At 50.0% G+C, this 19265-nt stretch overlaps 1 protein-coding gene across 4 annotated transcripts in view; it reads right to left on the reverse strand.

The window, feature by feature from the left end:
- Positions 1-19265, reverse strand: part of ZHX2 (zinc fingers and homeoboxes 2) — a 155497-nt gene that overhangs the window by 24443 nt on the left and 111789 nt on the right. The window contains exon 3 of one of the 4 annotated variants that reach the window (XM_064587938.1): positions 5134-5198. The exons of the other annotated variants lie outside the window; for them this stretch is intronic. The gene's annotated coding sequence lies outside the window, so the exon portion shown is untranslated. The remainder of the gene's footprint in view (positions 1-5133; positions 5199-19265) is intronic. 4 annotated transcript variants of the gene reach the window in all.

The raw sequence follows: 19265 nt of genomic DNA on the forward strand, positions 1-19265 counted from the left end.
GCTCGGTAATGTAGCGTAAGACCGCTTTAGACACAGCAGTCCATAGCAGCAGAGCTGGTGGATGGGGGCAAGGAACCCTTTTTTTAAGATTTATTTTATTTTAGAAAGACAGAGAGGGAGAGGGACAGTGGGGGGGGAGGGGCAGAGGGAGAGAATCTTAAGCAGACTCTGTGCTGAGCACAGAGCCTGATGCGGGGCTCGGTCTCACGACCCTGAGATCATGACCTGAGCTGAAATCAAGAGTCGGATACTCAACTGACTGAGCCCCCAGGGGCCCTGGAGGTGAACTTTAAGATGCTACATCTTGTGTTTTTATGGCTCAGTTGCTCAGCTGGACAAATTTTTTTTTTTTTTTTTTAAGAAAAGGAGTTTGCTGATGTGGTTAAGCATGGGCAGGACGGTGTAACAAGATGCTGTTTCCATGCATAATCTCTGTCATCCCCATGACACCAGCACGTGGCCATGATGCTCATTTCACAGATGAGGAAACAGGCCCAGAGAGGTAACCGGCTTGCTGGAGTTCTGGTTCCACATCCACTCCGTGGCCCCGGGACCACACAGCTGTTCACCGTGAACCATTCCATTTCCTGACACTGAGTCTATAAATTAGATTTCTCACAAATTCTGAGTGGCTTTCTCCCTCTGGGAGCGTTCAGAGGAATAAGATATTAATTGAATTGTAATGTCTTTTTCCACTTGTTACTTTGAGATGCTCTCTTATTAGGTAGAAGAAAGCTTGCATGGCATCCTCTGGCCAAGCCAGTTCCAGGGGATGAAATGAACTTTGTGGCAGCCTCCCCCACCATTAGTGTCACCATGCATTTAGGCAACACAGGGCTCTGAGGGGGGCTGTTCTCCTGCTAGCAGTGGGGTAGGAGTGGTGACCCAAGCCGGGGGTCGGGGCGGGCAAAGAAAGCCAGCTACGCCTGGGCCTATGTGAGCCCAGAGCCCAGAATGTACTCGTTTACTCAGAAACAACAGATTCCACAGCTCGTTCGCTGAGGACCTGGCCTCCCGCGGCCTTTTTCCCCCTCAGTACGTGTCACTAGGGCCCGCCTGGATTGTGGAAAGGGACACGGGCTGGAGCCAGCTCTCCCCCCTGGTTTCAATCCCGGTTCTGCCACTTACTAATGGAGGTGTCCCTCCTTCTCTGGCCATAGCCAGGATACCCACCTCACAGGCCGCAAACCCACATGCAGCCTGGAGTACTCCAAATGCAGAGCACTATTCGCCAGGCCAGCCTCAGTTTCCACATCTATAAAATGGGGGGATTCTCCACCTGCAGGACGGGGCTGAATGAGAACCTTTAACACTGGCCTTTCTGGTTTTCCAAATAGGCAACCAAATAGGTGGCAAAGTGAGGTTAAGGCAAACTGTAAGGGGTTACAGTTTGTTCTGCCTCCCCTCCTCCCCACTGTGTACCCTCCACACCTGACCTTAAGCCCCACATCCCTGTCTCAGCTGCCAACCCTGGGGACGGTGCTGTGCACTCGTACTAGCTCGGCTCATCCGAGTCGTGCCGCTCTGAGATCTTCTTACTCATGTTTTGTTCATGCTCATAGAAATTTCTATGGCGACTGTGCCAATATTTTTAATTTTCCTAACTTTGCCTGTCTATTTTAGATTTTGCCTTCTATCTTGTGAGACGATCAAGTCACAAGACAAAGGTCGCCTTCTTCCCCATCTCCACACTTATCTCTTTTCTCTCCACCTTGGAGGAGGTAGCAGGTCTCCCCCCCGACAGGCTAACTCCTCCACCTGGCCTGCTGCTCTGCAGGGACTAGCCCAGCACTCATCGGGGTGCATCCTCTCCTTTCCCCGAATCCCTTTCCCTCTGGGTGAGGAACACCTCAGGTTCCCATTTCCCTAAAAGAGTAAACAAAGCAAAACAAAAGTGAAAAGCAACATCCAATTTCCCAAAGCTGCTCAATTCTGCCCTGGTTGACACTTTTTTTTTTTTTTTTTTAGACTTTATTTATTTATTTGAGAGAGAGAGAGAGAAGCATGCATATGCCCAAGTGTGAGAAGGGAGAGGGAGAGAATCTCAGGGAGACTCCATGCTGAGCTTGAGCCCAACACAGGGCTGGGAGACCCACATGGGGCGCAGAGCCCAATGTCGGTGTGGAGCCCAATGCGGGCCTCGATCTCATGATCCTGAGCTGAAATCAAGAGTCAGACGCTCAACCAACTGAGCCCCCCTAGGGGCCCCCACACATTATTGTACCAGCTTTCTATGGCAGAGGTTAGGAGCTCAGGCCCCGAGTGAAGGAGACCTGCTTTCTATATCTGCTTCTTGTCCCTGGGTGAGCCTGGACATGTTACATCAATTTGCTAAAGCCTCAGCCTTTCTGTTTGTAATGTGGGCATGAAAATGGTCCCCACGTCCAGGGGTTGCCGAGAGTACCAGTGAGCTATGTGGGCACTGCGTTTGTCTCTGGGTCCCCGACGTGATGGGCTCTGAGCGTGCAACACAGGGTACTGTTGTTGTCAGTAGGCCACCATCAAACGTCTCAAAGGAAGTTTGAGATGACAGTGGCTCATACGAATCCGAATCCGAATCCGAATCCGAATCCCTCTTCGTATTGCCCTGTTCACCCCTCACCTTGGCATGTTCTGTCCTCCCTGCTCTGCTGATGCTTTTCTCTCAAACTGCCAAATCTGTGCCCCCTCCCGGACTCCGTGGGGCAAACTGCTTTCCCCCCGGTTCCTCCATCCCAAAGCTCTACACTCGTCCTTGCAGAGAGCTAGCTCCCGAACAGCCTTTCCAGCCCCAGCCCCTCTCAGCAGAGCCCCAGCCCTCCCACTGCTGGCTGACAGTGACGCCGAGCTGTGTGCACAAAGCCTGGAGCGGCCATTCTCCACTGAAACCTGATTTTTTTTTTTTTTAAACAAGGCAAGATGGTTCATGAAAACCAAGGAAAAAAATACATAAATTAAAAAGCCAACGAGGGGCGCCGGGGTGGCTCAGTCAGTTCAAGTCTGACTTGTGATTTCAGCTCAGGTCATGATCTCAGGGTCGTGAGACTGAGCCCCAGGTAGGGCTCTGCACTCAGTGGGGAGTCTACTTCTCTCCCTCTGCCCCTCCCCCTGCTCTCTCTCTCTCTCTCTCCAAAATAAATAAATCTTAAACAACAACAACAACAACAACAAAAAACCCCAGATGGTCCTTTTCTGGTCAGTTGGAAAACAGACTACTTAGTTACCTGACCTGGACGGTATCTGAAGGGGAAATTCGGCAGAGGCTGGGATGGATGGCCTTCGAGGGTCTTCCAAGTGTGTATTCTGTGCATCTATGACCATTGCTGGGAGTCTCACGGGCACCCCAAATTTAACACTTCTAGAACCATGTGGATCCCTTGCCTCCCAGCCCTGATCTTTCTGCAATGCTCCTTACTCCAAATAAAAGTCCCATAATCTTCTCAGTCATTCAGACTGGAAACCTGGATTCCCCCACCCCACAATTTATTAAGCACCACCTCTTCCTGACTCTGGTTTCACCAGGCCTCCCAAACCCCCATCCCTCAGTGCTAGGTCAAGTTCTCCGCATGCCCTCCCTCCCTTGGCAGCTGTGTCTTGGCCTGGCCTCTGGGCTTCACCTGTTGGTGGCCGGCCCCTCCTGTCCAACGGGCTTTCCCTCCTCCTCTGGCAGTGGCAGAGCAGCTCTTCGCAGAGAAAGGCCCCTGCCCACTCTTGGTCCACGTGGGACCTCGGGCAGTGGGCACGTGGCTTGGTTCTGAGCACTCAGAGCGTCGCTTTCTCCAGCAATGATGAGTGACTCAGGAATGGGCTCGTGATCCGAGCCGAGCGGTCAGAACCAGTGCGGTTCCCTCTGCCAGTTCTCTCAGAACCACCGGGGTGGTGGTGGGGAATGTGCTCCTTTGCGGTAGAGTTACCGAACCAACTGGATGCAAGCGCAGGATTGCTAGCGGCCTTCTTGCCACCCGAGGGGGAGCATGCCTGAGAGCGGGGCCGAACGCTGAGCTGAGATGTGCAGACAGCGAGTCCTGAAAATAGCCCGCCGAATGCCAACATACTTCTGTCAAGTTGACGGGGTTTTCTGTCACCTGTAATTGAAAACATCTCGACAGCCAGAGTTTCAGGCCAACCTCTTCACTGCCACCGTTCCTTTCTAAAACAGCAATTCTCAGCCTTTTCCTGCCATGATAGACAGGCTAGGTGACATGTCCATTTGCAACATTCTCTCATTCTGGTTGTGAGGGCTGTTATTCCACACCATTCCCTCTCACTTAAGAAAGAATCTCAGGATGTGAGCGGGAGGGATGTGCTTAGAGGGTTAGCCTTGCGTCCTTGCTAATCAAGGAAAGTCAGTCATTCACAAATGTTGATGCTTTATTTCTAGAAACGCATTTCTTGCCACTACATAGCTCACAACAGATGCCACGATTGAACCCCCTGTTTCTACACACGAATCTAACCACAGCATCCTTGTCTTTTAAAACCTCCTGAGGAGCAGTGGGAGCTGGTGGTGAGGGGTCCTTTTCACCACCACCCAGTTCCATCTGGACACCCCATTCCCATCCTCAAACATTCCTGGTATTTTAAAAGGGAAACATAGCAGAGGACCTATTTTTTAGAAATAGAAACATGGGCCTTGGAAAAGAGAACACAACTCCTACATTTGTTCATTTCATTCATTCATTCATTCATTCACTCATGTCTACTATATCCCCAACAATCCCAGACACTGCTTTAGATACTCAGGAAATGAGACAAAAGATTCGTGCTCTCAAGGTGTCTCTGATCAAGATCCGAGGGGGAGACAGAAGATAAATGGAAAACAACTTATAGATTGTGCTGAGTGCTCTGCAGAGTTTTGAAAAATAACGTGTTGGTGACTGAACAGCCCTGTCAGTGAGATAAGCAGGGGACGCCTCTTCGAGGAGCTGAGTCCTGGGCCTAGGACTCTCTCTACTGAGAACGAGTGGCCTTGACCCGATAGTATGAATCAGCGACAACAGAGGAGCAGACTCACTGACCGTTGGGGACATTCTGTGTTCATTGCAAAGGAATTTTCAAGTGATTCAGTTATTATTTAAAAATTCTATTCTCCCCAATGATACTTTTTTGAAAGGCTTTCAAAAGTTTCATTGAAAAGTACAACTTTTCACTCACCCACATGAAAACGAAACTCTTCAATGGTTTTATAATAGAAGAAAATTCTCTTCCTTCCTTAGGACCTGTGAGGAATAGTTGGACGTGAGATAAGTTGAGAGCTCCAAACAGCTCTGAAAAAGTTTTAGAGGAGGGGTGGTGTCATCTGGGAGTCTAGATAAAAGATTAGAAAAAAATTGTAGTCTCTAGGAATTGTTTTTATAAAGTGGATTAAAAACCGAAACTATAGCATACAGGTTTTTTTTAAGTAGTTAAAAGGAAGCATTGTCTTGATGATTTATAAATAAAGACTTTTTGCACCCAAATACCATACTCTGCCTCTTTTTAGAGAGAGACAGAGCAAGCGGGGGTGGGGAGGGGGAGAGGGAGTGAGAGAATTTTAAACAAGCTTCATGCTCAGCATGGAGCCTGACATGGGGCTTGATCTCACAACCCTGTGATCATGACCTGGGCTGAAATCAAGAGTTGGATGCTTAACCGACTGAGCCACCCAGGCACCCCTCCCCCCAACACTCTGCTTTTAATGAAAGAAGCCAAAGACTAAAGACCAGAATCAAGAAAGTCCACAGGGCGTCAAAGTTGGAAGGTTCTCAGAGGTGACCTAAGCTTGTCCATTAGGTAAGGCGAACCATGAGATGTGGGGAGGGACAGCATGCAAGTGTGGACAGAGGACACAGAATCTTGTCCTTCACCATCATTATAAGACTTCAAGTGGCCTCTCTCCCGGGGCAGGTGGGTGAAGTGTCTCTCAAAGGCCGTTGTGTTGGGGCGATGGGTTCTGTCGGGTGGCTGTCTGTCCTCAGCATCACGGTGGGGTCAAGGAGTTTTGAGCTGGGAAGCCAGTAAAGCAGAGTGAGTCAGTCCACTGGCTTTGGAATTAGAACAGACTGGGGTTTGAAGTGAGGCCCCAGCCAACTCTTACCAGTTATATGACATTGGCAAGATATTTCACAAGATCTGGTTACTTTATCTATAAATCTGGAGCTAATGCCTACCTCGTAGGGTTGTTAGGATGCCATAAACAGTGTAATGCTTATAAAGACCCCATCGTGACGCCAGGTCCCAGTAAATGCTCAATAAATGGTAGCAATGTTGATGATGAAGTAATGGATTATAAACCAGAAATTATTGTGGTAGAAAGAGTATGTCAAAGGCAAGGTGAATCTGATCCCCTGGAGGGGCTCACGGGAGCTCCGATACAAGCCAGGACAATCGGGAAATTGTTTTTGTGTTGGCCTGGATCCCATATCACAAATCTATCACACTGTACCATCTTATTTCATCCCTTTCTCTGAGCAACACTCTCGTAAAAAAGAAAAAAAAAGCAACAAGATTAAGACACATGTTGAAACAAAGCGGCTTCATTATTACTGCAGTTAATTCCTGGTGCTATCACCCTCTCCAAGGCAAAGCGTCCTTTTGTCTGGGTAGAAAGAATCCTAACAGCCACCACCACATACCGGCATACACCCCCACACCCCTCAAACATGGCAAAGCAGGGCTGGGAGCCGAGGGATGGGTTTCTGAAAGCAGAAAAAAAAAAAAATCTTGCTGAGACAGAAAGAAACAGGAATCAATTTTGGTTTTACGCGTCACATACACAAATAAATAAGGTGCTATCATCAAATGTTTAAGATGGGCCTGCTCTGATTTACAATCCATCAAAACATTTAGAGAGGCTGTGAGACCACAGGGATTCATCGTATCGACAATTCCCGGTGTAACCTTTTCATTTCCCTCCTTGTGGCTGAGGCATGCACACTCCATCTTCCTGGAGCCGGGACATGAGCGAGATTTCTCTGTTCCCCAGCCATGGATCAGGGCAAGACGGGGCTTTTCAGTAGTCTCTCCGATTCTTCTCTCAGATCCCTCTCCCCATCCTGTCCCCCACTCCTGTCTCCAGCCCCTCAGCAGTTCCTTTGCATCCCCAAACCCACAGCTTTCTCTTGAACCTCTTTCATCTCTACCTCGAAGAGACGTCCCTTCATCTCAAAGCCTGGGATACAGGCTGGAGATTTACTCTTGCTCTCTGATAGAACGTCCTCCACAAAGCCATTCATTCAAGCCAGTCTCATCCCAGACAAAAACCACATAGGTTTAAACGGCATCCAGGGGCTATGGTTCTGCGTCTCTTTGCACAGGACTCAGGACGTAGGAGGTTGGATCATGGCCCCCAAAGATATCCAGGTCCCAATCCCTGGAACCTGTGAATGGGACCCAATATGGCAAAAGGGACTTGGATGATGTGATTCGGTATAAGACCTTGGGATGGAGAGATAATCCCGGGTTATCCAGGTGGGCCTTAATAGGATCACAAAGGTCTTTATAAGGGGAGGTGGGGGGGGTTGTGGCTACAGATAAGAAGGTGATCGAGGGTGCAAGTAGAGGTGGGCAGACGTGCTTTGAAGGTGGATGGAGGAGCCACAAGCCAAGGAATGCAGGCGGTCACTGGAAGCCAGGGAAGGAAAGGAAGTGGATCGTTCTCCAGTGGCCCCAGGGGAAACTGGCCCTGCGCACATCTTGCCTTTAGCTCCAGGAATCTGATGTTGGACTTCTGACCTCCAGAACTGTACGGGCATTTGTGTCTAGAGCTGCTCGGTCTGTTATCACAGCTGCAGGACCCTGGCACAGGGCAAGGGGACCCAGGGATGCAGTCCGTGATCTTCCTTTCACCCCACACCACCTGTCAGGTGAGCTCCTCCCTGCTCCCAGGCAGAAGCCAGAGGCCCCGGTCTGCTGGCCCTGGAGAAGCTGGGTTGCCATCCCTTGGGAATGAGCAATGAGCCGGAACCCCTGCCCGGCTGGGCTCTGACCTGCAAGGCTGGCATCAGCGTCCCTAAGATCACCATGGCTGGATGATGACCTCTGCCTCCCATTCTGAACTGACAGCCTTCAGAGGGACATGTGTGAGCACGCACGTATGTGCCCCAGCTTGGCCTGCCCACGCCACCTCCCAGGCAGGTTCACGCTTCGCTGGCCTCTCTCATTTCCCACCACCGCCACCCCCCCACCGATCCCACTACCATCTCTCGTGGGGCCCCTGCAATCACTTCCTGCCTCCCTCCTTCTGCCTGGTCTTCAGCTTCCCATTCTTGGCCCCTCCTCCAAGTCATTAATCTTCCGGAAAGATCTTTTACCATTATAAATCACATTAGCTTAAATATCCTGAGGCTCAGACTACTCCCCAGAGGGTTTACATCGGAATCTTGGGGTGGGGACTAGGCGTCAGCCTGTTCTCAAGTGCCCTAGTGATGCCAAGAGGACCGCCTGAAGAGCCCCAGGCCACAGCGAGCAGTGACGGGGCGCACCCCCGTCTTTAGAACTTGCTTTGAGCCTTGTCAGAGTTGAACTGTCTTTAAGGCGACCTGATCCACATTTTGCTTCTCGCTTCCCAGGGCCATGGTGAGGATCAGATGAGCTGATGGGGACAAGGTGCCTGCTTGCCTTCTCCCCTTCCCTGCCCCTTCCTCTTCTTCTCTCCCCTTTCCTTTCTTCCTGCTTTTAAAGGTCATCTAAGGGATGAACGTCCTGGAGTAAGTCACTCAACGGTGGCAGGTTCCTCTCTGGGCCCAGGGCCCACAGCATAAACTCCAGCTTCTCCCACAGGCCAGCAGCTACGGTTCCTGCACAAATCCCCAGGGCTCCCCCGGGGGTGCAGGCCCAGGGCCCCTTGCATGGCTGTGCTCCATCATCGCTGAACGGTATTGGTCAGGCAAGGCCAAACCCAACGTTCCCGGACAATTATGGAGCACAGATTACAAACCTGAACCTGGTCTTGTCTAGCCCCGCTCATTTTATGAGTGAGCACACTGAGGCCGAGAGATGTGTCATGGCGGAGAGACGTGTCATGGCGGAAAGACATGTCATGGCGGAGAGACATGTCATGGTCCATGCGAAGAACCACATGGCCTCTGGCAGCCCAGAGACAAGGCATGCCTGACCTGGACCTGCAACAGGCCTCTCTGACCAGGGAGGGTTCCCGTGATAACCCCAAGGACCAGCTCTGGGCTGAAGGGCAAAGGTTCCTGTTGACCATGCTGATGGGATGTCTTGGTGGAGAGACCAAGGCTGGAGGCTGCAGGCATGCTGGCCACCCACTCCCGCTCCCTCTTCCAACACGCGGGCCTGGCAGCGTTCCCAGTCTCTCCTCTGTCCACATATTTGAGATGCAGAGGGAAAGCAGGAAGGGAGGGTCCCTTTTGGGGTCACCTTTATCTCGGGGCAAAATTCTTACCAAGTCAGTCTAGTATGGGGGGACTCTAGAAAAGTGTGATTTTTTTTTTTTAAACAATTTAAACTCGGGAAAGAATCAGTAAAGGTTGCCCTCTCTTCCAGAATTCCCCTTTCCCGTTTTCTAAGCAATTGTGCAAACTGCTGCTCTTTGGGAGAAAATCACTGGTCTGCGTGTTCCTTCTTGCCAGTGGTCCTCCCCGCCCCCTCCCCACCCCCTCCACACCGATAATAATAACAGCAGTGATAATACAAGAGTAGGAAGCACCCCTCAGGTTGTGATTGCGCATTACAGTCCAAAGAGCTCGTTTACGCACATCATCCTGTAGGAGCTCCTGAAGAGGCAGAGCAGGAAACATTACAGCCTCTGCTTTCATATGAGGCCACTGAGGCTGAGAACAGGTTCTCCTCAGTGATCCGATCTGGAACCTTCCTTTCGCCAGCTCTCTGCTGCTGTGCAAACAGGAGACACGGCGCTGAGCCAGCCCGCTGAATGGGAGTAAGAATCCAAGCTGAACTCTTCTTTGCCTTTGTGGTTTCCCTTTTTGGTGGAATGCAATATTAGTTCATTATAACCAACCATGTGGCATCCATAGCTTCCTAAATAGTTAGATCTCTACTGGCCACTGCTTACTCTATAGATCAGTGTGAGAAATGGGTATAGAAATGTGTTAGGGGTATATTAGGACAGGAAACAAAAAAATACTTAGTGGATTTTCCTTCAGACATGAGGGGCCTGTCATTGTGATTGCTTTGTCCTCTTCCAGAGGAATTTCTGACGGGCAGTCTTATTGTGCCAATGTGCTATGACCCCGGCCGGGTACGGGAGCTTGGCCAAAATATAAAGAAATAGAAGCTGAGGATATGAAGGTGCAAAATCACATGAATAAGAAATGGGGTTCCTTCCTGGCTGACGGAATGGATCACAATGGGAAGGCATCAAGCTCTCTGCAAACACAAAGTCACCTTGGACACCCTCTTGTGCCATTTTTCATATGTGTGCCCAGGGTATGGTACATTAGCTCCTCTGAGTTTCTCTCTCCCTCAATCTGAATCCAAGTTCTATCATCTGTTTGTAACATTCTAGATGCTTCCACACTAAAGCTATCATCACACCTTGTCTGGGTTACTGACATGGAATGACTTTCCTTCCTTCCATGGTCTTATGCCTTGTTGCCTGCTGCCAGGTAAACCTCCCTCCATCTCGGATTTTACTCCGTTATGGTAGTAATGGCCAATTGTGGCTCCCGATTATCTATTGAATCTCATCTGATGAGCTCTCGGGGTCTCCCAAGACATGACTCCAAGGCTCTTGCCAAAACTCACACACTCTTCTCCTGGAACCTCCTTCTACCCTAGCAGGCTTTTCGCATCCAGCCCCTGCCAATTATTTTTTAATGACTTGTCCGCCAGGCCACTAGTCCAGGCATTAGGGAATGATCTAGCAGTCCAGTTTCCCCTGATAAGCCAATGTTCTCAAAAGCAAGGCTGTCTGGTTCTTAACAACCCATTAGTTTGAAGTTCCTTTATTCACTTGGCAGATACTTGAGCACCCACTAACTGCCAGGTTCTATCCTGGGGTCTGGAAATGAGGGGGGCAAGGTAAGCTTACAGCTGGCCTCTGGAGTTTAAATCTACTAGAGGAGAAAGGAAATTAAAGAAGCAGTGATAATACAAGGGTACCAGGTGCAATTTTAGGGGCAGAACGGGGTGTCAGGGGTGAGAGGAGAGACAGCTGGGAGTTGAGGAGGATAGCCTCACTGGACTTTGTCCCCAGGATAATGGAAAGCCACTGAATGGGGAGGGGGAGAGGTAAGGGGTGTGTGCTGGGAAGTGACGTGCATTTTAGAAGGCACCAAGTTAAATCCCCCTATGCCTGGCTCTTCCACAGCCTGCATTCAGCTCTCCTGCTATATCCCCATGAGTCTGACTCTAATGCAATGTGATTTTGATCAGCCAATGCCCTGGGTTTCTACTATTCACCTGTTCACTCTCTGTGTCATATGTCACTATGTCCCAGGCACTGTACTAGGTTGTGAGCCCACGAAAGCAAACAAAGGTAACATAATTCCCCCGAGGTAGGCTGAAGAATAGAGATATCCAGATCCTAATCCCTGGAATCCGAGAAGGTTACCTTACATGGCTGAAAGGACTGTGCAGATGTGATTGAGTTAAGGATGTTGAGATGGGGAGATAATCCTGGATTATCCGGACAGGCCCTAAATGCAATCATAAGTGTCTTTGTGAGGGAGGAGGTGGGAGATGCAAGCCAACAGAGAGGAAGGCCATGTGACAGAAGCAGAGGGAAGCAGGCTTAGACAGAAGACGCCAGATGCCAGCTTTGAAGGCAGAGGAAGGGGCCACGAGCCGAGGAATGCAAGGAGCACAGCTCCAGATGTTGCAAAAGATAGGAAACAGAGGGGCCATGGAATTCTCCGGTCTTCCCGGGTTCCCCACAACCCTGAAGCAACTGGCTTGACAGAACCGTGAAATGACCTTTTGAAGGTTCTCGGTTGCAGTAGCCACAGGAAACTCATAGAATTCCTGTCCTCATGGAGCTTACCGTCCCGTACAAGACATAGTATTTAATGAAGAAATCCTACCAATTAATAGCTAATGACAAGGGGCGCCTGGGTGGCTCAGTCGTTAAGCGTCTGCCTTCGGCTCAGGTCATGATCCCAGGGTCCTGGGATCGAGCCCCGCATTGGGCTCCCTGCTCAGCAGGAAGCCTGCTTCTCCCTCTCCTATTCCCCCTGCTTGTGTTCCCTCTCTCGCTGTGTCTCTCTCTCTGCCAAATAAATAAATAAAATCTTAAAAAAAAAATAGCTAATGACAAGCTGACAGTAGCCGGACAGCCTGACTCTGTACAGGAAGAGAACTGTCCAGGGCAGGGACTCTGAACCTTGGCACCGGCTGGGGAGCTCTTCAATACCCCAACCCTCAGGCCACACCCCATGCCCATGAGGCCAGATTCCCTGGGGGTGGGATCCATCCAGGCATCGATTGTTAAAAGCCCCTCCAGAGGACTCCAAAGTGCAGCCCCGTTTGAGAAGCACTCGTCTCAGGCCAGCCTCTTCCCAGGAGAGCAGAGTTGGGGAGCATGGGTGTTGCTTCTGTGGGGGACGCTCCAAGATGGGGGTTATTCCCACTCTGTTTCCCTGTTAGGTGTGGTCATATTCTGGGCTGTTCTCCCCCTTGAGCAGGCATCAGAAAGTATGGTCTTTCCTATGTGCATCCTCTCCTCCATCCCACGTCTGTCGCCCCCATCAGGCCTTCCTTCTGTGTCATCTGTGCTGTTACAAGGGCCTTCCAATTATCCTCCACACTCTGCCACTGGGCTTTCCCAGGGTCTTGTCCAAACTGCTGCCCCTGTGATCTGCCTCAAAAACAGATCAAGGCACGCCTTCCTCTAAACCTCTCTTGCTCCCTACTGCTCCCCAAATATTGTCTGAATTCCTCAGCATCACCTTCAAAGCCGGGCTGACATTGCCTGGGCCTCTGATCCACCCTGGCGTGTGCTCACTGTTTTAGGACCTGCCCTGCCCTCACCCACCTCCAGGCCTTGCCCACACTGTTCTGTCTGGAGTGGCCCTCTCTCCCCAGTCTTTCTATTGAAGGCCAACCTAGCCTGTCTTCAAAGTCTAGCTCGAATCCCTCCTCCTAGAAGAATCTCCCCGGTTTCTCTCTGTCAGATTGTTTGCTCCCTCCCCTATTCTCAAAGAATACAATTTGAATTTTCCATAGGGATCTATCAGTTATCTGTCTAGGTATCCCCTGGTGGGTCAAGAGCTCATTTTAGGCAAGGACCTGTCATCTTCTTCCCCGTTTCTTACAGAGCTCTGAGCACAGGGACCCACTTAGTCGATGCTCAATTGCCATTTTCTAAGCATCGATCACACACCATTACTTCATCCTCTATCCTGCACGTTTCCTTGGCGCCTGATGCGATTTGTGGAAGACAGGCCCACTAAGAACCTCATTTGGCAATTATCTGATTTCAAGGGGGACAGCAAATTAGTACTCCATGCTGCAACCATCCGTGTACCACATTCCATCCAAATCAGTTTAACTCCCTCCAAAGCCCCGAATCTCAAATGCTGAGAGGTCAAGCTGAGACGGCTTCTGTGAGCTTTTCAGTGGGACCACCCGTATTTTCCTCAATAGTGGAATGTTGCCGACATAACTTCAAAGGAGAACGAGAGACCTATTGATAATACTCAGGTATTGTCAGTAGCAGAAGTAACTGCACCAAGAACTGAGAGACCCTTGACTACCTGGCCGCTCAGGACCAGGCCCCGAGGGGTAAGGAGCATTCCTGGACCTTCTGGTCTGTCTGGGCCACTGGCTGTTTGACCATCGGCTGACTGGTTCATGTATTCCTTCCTCCCTCCTTCCCTTTAATAAAATAGGTATTGAAGGCCTCATATATGCCAGCACTGCTGGGAACCCTGCCCTCTAGAGCTTCTATTTTGGGGGCCTGGGTTATGAGCCCTCAGGATAGAGAGAGACGGGGTTTGAGATGGCAGTAAGGTCCAGATTCGATCCTAGTGTGTCTCTGCTCACCACCTGTTAAGGGTTGAATTCTGTTTCTGCTAAAAATATGCTGAGGTCCTAACTCCCAGTCCATCTCAGGATGTGAGTGTATTTGGAAATAGGATCTTTGGAGAAGTAATCAAGTTAACAGTAGGTCATTAGGGTGGGCCCTTCTTCACTGTGACTGGTGGCCCTATGAAGAGGGGAGATCTGGATGCAGGGACAGACTCGCTCAAGGGAAGACAATGGCCAGAGACATGGGGGAAAGATGGCCACTGACAAGCCGAAGAATGCCGGAGGGTACCAGAAACCAGGAGGAAGGTCTGGAACAGAGCTTTCGCTAAGTGCCTTCAGAGGGAACCTGGCCTTGCTAACACCTTGATTCAGACTTCTGGCCTTCAGAACTGGGAGACGGTGAGTTTCTGTTGTTTTAAGCCACCCAGTTTTGTAGCGGCGGCGCTAAGACACTAAATACGCCACCCAAAGCAGGGATCTTTTCTTTCCAGGCAACCATGGCCTAGCGAACCAGCTGGCGAAGCCTGGTTTGGCTGCTTCTGCCAATGTTGAAAATCTGGACCCACCTTTCACTAGGAAAGAGCACAGTGACTTGAAAATGGAAGTGCCTCATTTGAGGCCAATCTGATGGGTGGTTTCTCTTGGCATTTATACTCAAGAGAGATCGAGGGGTGGCTGTGCTATCGTTAGGAATCTGTCAGAGAGCACTCCTATGGGACGTTCGCAATTAGGGGCCATTCTGAAATTCTGCTTTGCACACAACTCTTTAAGAAGCCAGCTACCCTGAACAGTGGGCTATCAGAACCCCACCCTCGCGTGTGAGCAGTAATGTTGATCCTGCTCTTTGGTTCCTCTCTCAGGCTCCACCCTCAGCTTCTCAGACTTTCCTGCGAGGGCAAGCACGCAGACAGGGGTGGTGACTTTGTGGCAGATTAAAGAGGGCTGCCAATTCTCTGACGCTTCTCCCATTGAGAGGTGGAGCTCATGATCCCATCCCTGCACCCTTGAATTGGGGCTGCCCTGTGACTGCTTTGACCAGTAGAATGTGGAAGAAGTGGGGTTCTGGACCAAGGCTTTTAAGAGGACATGCAGTTTCTGCTTCTTTCCTCTGGGAGTTCTGGGCCCTTGCGTGAGCAGTCTGACAGCCCCAAGGCTGCCATGCTGTGAGGAAGCCTAAGCTAATCAGAGAGAGAGAGAGAGAGAGAGAGAGAGAGAGATGCTCAACCAGCCCCCAGCTGTTCTAGCCCCATCATCTCAAGTCACCCAGCTGAGGCCCCCAGACATCACGGAGTACCTACCGATGAGCCCCAGCTACTACACTCTGTCTGAACTTCGCACACACAGAATTGTGAGATATACTAGATTGCTGTTCAAAACTCCTACGTTTTGGTGTAGTCTTTAGGCAGCAGTAGTGAGAACAGAGGCAGACCCAAGAGATCAACCGAGAGTGTGAGAAGAAGCTCTACAGCTGGACTTTGAGACTGACAGGTGGTTTTAAGAAGGAATGAATGAATGACACGGAGGAAGGCCTGAGGTTGCGTGGGGTTCCACTCCCGATGGGCCACCTGGCTGGCTCTGTTGGAGGATGACAGCCACCAGCTGAACCGCCCGCTCTGCAGCAGCGACAGCCCCCAGGGCAGATAGAAAACGTGACTAGAAGTCATGAGAATATTACACAACACTACTACTAATAGCTCTGTGCTGCCCACTGTGCCAGCTAGGTGCTTCCTGTGTTTTGCTCAACTTCACAAGCCCTTGGATGTAGGTGTTTTACGAATATGGAAACTGCAGCTCACGGACCCGAGCTAGTCCACGGCAGAGCTGGGGTGCAGACTCAGGCTCTAAGGCTTGGCTGTCAGAAGGAACCCAAAGGGGTCGGAGTTGGAATGATCTGGCACATAGAGTGGGGGCAGGGAGAGGGAACAGCAGGAAGGCCTTTCAAAGAAATCAACGAAACGGAGTCCAGTTACTCCAAGCTACCCTTTGAACGGCTACCATGTCATCCATTTGGCCAACATGGAAGGTTCCAGACACCAACCTAGAAATCTCCGACAGTTTCTCAGAGTTCCGTGGGATGACGGCGTGAAAATGCTTTGCAGTCTTCTGCGGGCCTGAGAGACTGACGCTGTGTAAGCCCTAACATCTGCTGATTTTGTAAGTGGATATATTTAGTGGTGGAACACTTTTTCTTCCAGTTTCGTAACACTTAAAAAAAAAAATCCTGCTTGTCCTATTTTTTTCTTTTTTCCTTTTCTTTCCTTTCTTTCTTTTTTTTCATGAACTCGAAGTGATATTGCCATTCTTTCCATAGCAACACACTAGGATACTGACTCTGCTTTGCTGGGAGAAGTCTAAGCAGGACCCAGGAGGAGGGAGAAGAAAATGCCAGGTTGGGTGGCAAAGAAACTGCTAAAACTTCAACACCCAGAGGGCAGGCAGCCATTCTGGTAACAAAAGCTGCAAGTGTCATCCCAGACCCTGCTTCTGTGCTGTGTGCTCAGGGGGGTGCCTCCTCCACCTGGGGCGGGGGGGTGGGGGGAGGTGGCAGGTTCTGGAAGCCCCTGTGCGCTCCTTCCCAACAGATCCCGACTCTGACAGTTGTACTCCGTTCCTTCACTTCGCTTTCCACCTTCTGATGACGGTCAGGAGGCAGCTTTAACTAGGTGGCGACCTATTTTCAATATTTTTCATTAATAGCAACTCATCTCTCCTTTTTGTTTTGTTTTTTAAATTTTTTATTTAAATTCAAATTTGTTAACACAGAGCGTATTATGAGTTGCAGGGGTAGAACTGAGCGATTCATCAGTTGCATGCAACACCCCGTGCTCATTCCATCAACTCATCTCTCCTTTTTCAGTGAAGGTGGATCCGGACCTTTGGCGAGGGGAGTGGGGGATGGGAGAACAAGAAAACCAGCCCCAGCGCATTAGTCCTATGGTCCCCACGGTCCCACACACCGCCGCCTTCCCTCCTCCCAACGGCCCCGTGGGATGAGCCTTCTTCTTGCCATTTGCTTGAGGGACCCGTGGATCCGAACCTAGGAATCCAGAAGGGGCCACATCTCAGCGAGCGCTGTAAGAGCACAGAGCTGGATGCAGAGGTCAGTGCTAGAGACTGCTTTGGCATTGCCCCGGGTGCCTCTGTGGAGCTGGGCCCCCGTGGCCTGGCGACAGGCAGGCAGTCGATCCATTCTGCCCTTGCTCTTTCCAACTTGACCTTCTACCTCTCATTTCTATCCTCCAGGAGGCTGCTGTGGTGTTCTACAGAGCACGTGGGCTGGAGAGTGCCAGGCAGTCATTAAAAAATAATGCTTTTGAAGATTATATAATGACACGGGGAACATCCTCCTATAATGTTAAGTGAAACATGAAGCTACAACACACTGGATGATTTCATTTATGTGACACCTAGAAAGGCAAAACTATGGAGACGAAAACCAGTGGTTTCCAGGTACTGAGGGTCAGGGAGGTGACTACGCGGAGCACTGGGAAATGGCTGGGGTGACAGAATCGTTCTACAGCTTGATTTGGGTGGTGGTTATTCAACTACATGCATTTATCCAAACCTCAAAGAACTATGCATTAAAAAGGGGGGATTTCACTGGATGCAAGTGGTACCTTACTTTTTAAAGGGGCCAAAAAATGCAGCTATACACAAATATATACAACTCTAATTTTTTGCAAAAACACACAAACATTGGTCAACAGCATGCAGATGATGTTAACATTGGCTCTTTATGGCATAGGGATTATTATGATGTTTAAATTTTCTGCTTTATATATTTTCAACAATTTCTTTTTTTTCTTTTTTAAGATTTTATTCATTCATTTGAGACACAGAGATAGAGAGAGAGCATGAGCAGGGGGAGAGGCAGAGGGAGAAACAGGCTCCCCGCTTAGCCAGGAGCCCGATGTGGGGCTCGATCCCACGACTCTGGGATCATGACCCAAGCCGAAGGCAGACGCTTAACCATCTGAGCCACCCAGGTGCCCCTATTTTCAACAATTTCTATAATAACCTGGATTATTACCTCTAGAAGCAGAAAAGTGGTTTTATTTTGTTTTAGGAGAGAAAAAACATGGCTGAAACGATTTTGGAGTCAAGCTCCGTTTCCTGGAAGCTATATGACTTCCAGCAGGCCACAAACCTCTGACTTTAGTCTTCTCATCTGTAAAATGGGAGAATACTTTTCACCTCTGAGAGTTGCCATTATGATTAACTGCGAGACTGGATGTAGAAGTACTTTATAAATTTGGAAGATGCAGCTCGACTGGTTCCTGCCACCCTCTCTGAGAATTCCTTTCATTTCTTAATCTAGTGGTTTTCAAGCATGGCATCATTACACGTTGGTGCTAATAACAGCTTGAAGCTAACACTGTATTAAAAAAAAAAAAAGAGGGGCGCCTGGGTGGCTCAGTCAGTTAAGGGTCCAACTCTTGGTTTCAGCTGGGGTTGTGATCTTGGGGAGCTCTGTGTTGGGCTCGGAGCTCCGCAGGAGTCTGCTTGTCCCTCTGTCTCCACTTCTGCTCCTCCCCACCCCACCCCTGCACATGCATATGCACGTGCACGCTCTCTCAAATAAATAAAATCTTAAAAAAAAAAAAGGAGTACCAAGTATGTAGTGAGTACTCAATAAATACATGAGGAATGAATAAATATCATGCTATCCCCCACAGTTGTGCCAGAAAGAACAAAGATGCACTCGCTGCATCACTGGTAAGTTGCCAGCAAGCCGATCTTCCAAACGGCTGCTCATGTCCCAAGGGTGGATGACGAATCCAGCATGTTGTTCCATCTAATGGCACAGTTGAAGACACTTAGGATGGTACTAGATGCAAACAGGGAAGGAGAAAGAGAACTGGAGGAGGAGGAGATGAGCCTACAGGGCTGTGAGATGGTGGGGAGGGGGCTTTCCCAGCCAGGTGGGGCAGCAGCTGAGTCCCTTAGGACAGGAAGGAGTAGATGTGACAAAATGAGCGATGTTCCAGATGAGAGAACAGTTTGGGCCAGGGGTTGGCAAACTATGGCCCACCTCCTGCTTTTGTAAATAAAGTTTTATTGGCACATGACAGACCTGCCTGTGTCTGCATTCACACTTCGCTGCAAAACTGAGTAGTTGCGACAGAGACCTTCTGGCTCCCACAGCCTAAACTATTCCGTATCTGGTCCTTTGCAGAGGGGGCCCCGGTCTGGGCCAAGACTCAGAGGTCTGAACAGAGTGTGGTGTCCGCTGAGGACCAGGTGAGAAGGGGCCCGGGTGTAACACAGGCAGCAGGACGGAGGCAAGGAAAAGACCAGGACACATAAGAGGTTCAAGATCAGAGGGTGGTGATGGTGAGGAGGTGGATGCCTCA

This window comes from Mirounga angustirostris, unplaced genomic scaffold (genome assembly GCF_029215605.1).
Source record: "Mirounga angustirostris isolate CCGP_5_RB_7025 unplaced genomic scaffold, mMirAng1.0.hap1 SCAF_4, whole genome shotgun sequence".
NCBI lineage: Eukaryota > Metazoa > Chordata > Mammalia > Carnivora > Phocidae > Mirounga > Mirounga angustirostris.